The following is a 2,151-nucleotide window of genomic DNA, read 5'->3' as shown; positions in this document are numbered from 1 at the left end:
GGAGAGAGGTGTAGGGGGAGGGGAGGAGGTAGGGGGAGGGAGGGGAGGAGAAGGGGGGAGGGGAGGGAGAGGTGTAGGGGGGAGGAGTAGGGGGAGGGGAGAGGTGTAGGGGGAGGAGATGTGTAGGGGAGGGAGAGGAGTAGGGGAGGGAGGGAGGGGAGGAGTAGAGGGAGGAGAGGTGTAGGGGGAGGAGAGGTGTAGAGGGGAGGAGGGTGTAGGGGGGAGGGGAGGTGTAGGGGGAGGAGGGAGGGAGGAGGAGGGGGAGGAGAGGTGTAGGGGGAGGGGAGGTGTAGAGGGGAGGAGAGGTGTAGGGGGAGGGGAGGAGTAGGGGGAGGGGGAGGGGAGAAGGGGGGAGGAGTAGGGGGGAGGAGAGGTGTAGGGGGAGGAGATGTGTAGGGGGAGGAGAGGTGTAGGGGGAGGAGAGGTGTAGGGCGGAGGAGATGTGTAGGGGGAGGAGAGGTGTAGGGGCGGAGGAGAGGTGTAGGGGGAGGAGAGGTGTAGGGCGGAGGAGAGGTGTAGGGGGGTGGGGAGGACTAGGGGGAGGAGAGGGAGGAGAAGGGAGGAGGAGAGGTGTAGGGGGGAGGAGAGGGAGAAGGGGGGAGGAGAGGTGTAGGGGGTATGTCTTGTTTACCAGCCAAATGAAATTAATGGAGCCCAATTAGAGTTAATTAATATTGATATAAATCAACTGTGGCTTTTGGGTTAGCTTGTGGTTATTTTTTACCTATTTCGCGGGCCTATCTCCTCTCTGCTGCTGTGGTAAGAGACTAAGGTTGTTTTGGGGGTTAGGTTGTGGTTTGATCAGGTTGTGGTTAGGTTGAGGTGAGCTTAGGTTGTGGTTTTGATCCGGTTATGGTTAGGTTAGGTTGAGGTAGGGTTAGGTTGTGGTTGTGGGTGGGTTACGGTTGTGATAGTTTTACTTGTGATCTATACTTTCCATTCAAAACATCAGCCGTTAGATAGTTGGTTAGTCTTGAGTTGACATCTTTTTCAAGTCTCATTAAGCCTGAGAGCTGAGTCCTGGGTTAGACTGAGGTTGTGTTACCTCTGTGCTCTCCCTGCAGAGACCAGCCCAGACGTAGGGCGTTCATCAGAGGTCCACTCAAAGAAGACTGTTCTGATCAAGACCATCGAAACCCGCGATGGAGAGGTGAGCTAAACAGACTGAACGACAAAAAACTGAAGACATTATGGACCAATATATGCCTCATCCTAAATAACTCCATATCCCCTTCATAGTGCACTCCCAGGGCCCGGAATCGTGTCCAAAGTAGCACACTATATATAAGGAATAGGGTGTTATTATGCACTTGGACATAGCATCTCATAGCCTTACAGTCATTTAAGTCATTAACTCACTTCTCCTCTCCGGAGCACCTCAGTATTAGACCTGATGACCCAAAACCTCCGAGCATCTCACCCTCCTCTCACAGTTCAGAGATGTACAGAGGACACCAGGGTCATTATAATTTCATTTCAGACAATTCATGAAGTGAACAGAAATTCCTGATTCAAAATTAAACATTTTCTTCATAGAAAAGCATTGAGACGGCCTCCCAAGTGGTGCAATGCTTGATGCATTACTACAGACCCGGGTTCGATCCCAGGCCGTCACAACCGGCCGTGACCGAAAGTTCCATAGGGCAGTACACAATTGGCCCAGCGTCGTCCGGGTTAGGGGAGAGTTTGGCCGGCGGGGGGTTTACTTGGCTCATCGCACTCCAGCGACTCCTTGTGGCGGGCTGAGCGCCTGCAGGCTGACCCCTTGGTCGTCAGTTGAACAGTGTTTCCAGGTTAAGCGGGCGGGTGTTCAGAAGCAAAGTTTTGGTGGTTCCTGTTTCGTAGGATGCATGACTCGACCTTCACCTCCCGAACCCGTTGGAGAGTTGCAGCGATGAGAAAAGATCGTAATTGGATCCCTATTGGAAATCACGAAATTGGGGGGGAAAAGAGGGGAAAATTACAACAACCAAAAAGAAAATCATTGAGGAGAATTAAGAATTGGAATTTACTTCCTGAATTTACATTTTACTTCCTGAATTTACATTTTACTTCCTGGATTGACTGAAACCAGGAAGACACACTATTGTTCACACTAAACTACAGTTGTATAGTCGCTGTCCTGTCCACACTTTAACTGTCCTTGTCACC

Source organism: Oncorhynchus masou, unplaced genomic scaffold, assembly GCF_036934945.1.
Source record: "Oncorhynchus masou masou isolate Uvic2021 unplaced genomic scaffold, UVic_Omas_1.1 unplaced_scaffold_2843, whole genome shotgun sequence".
Classification (NCBI taxonomy): domain Eukaryota; kingdom Metazoa; phylum Chordata; class Actinopteri; order Salmoniformes; family Salmonidae; genus Oncorhynchus; species Oncorhynchus masou.
The sequence above is the reverse complement of the archived record's forward strand: the minus strand, read 5'-3'. Positions refer to the sequence as shown.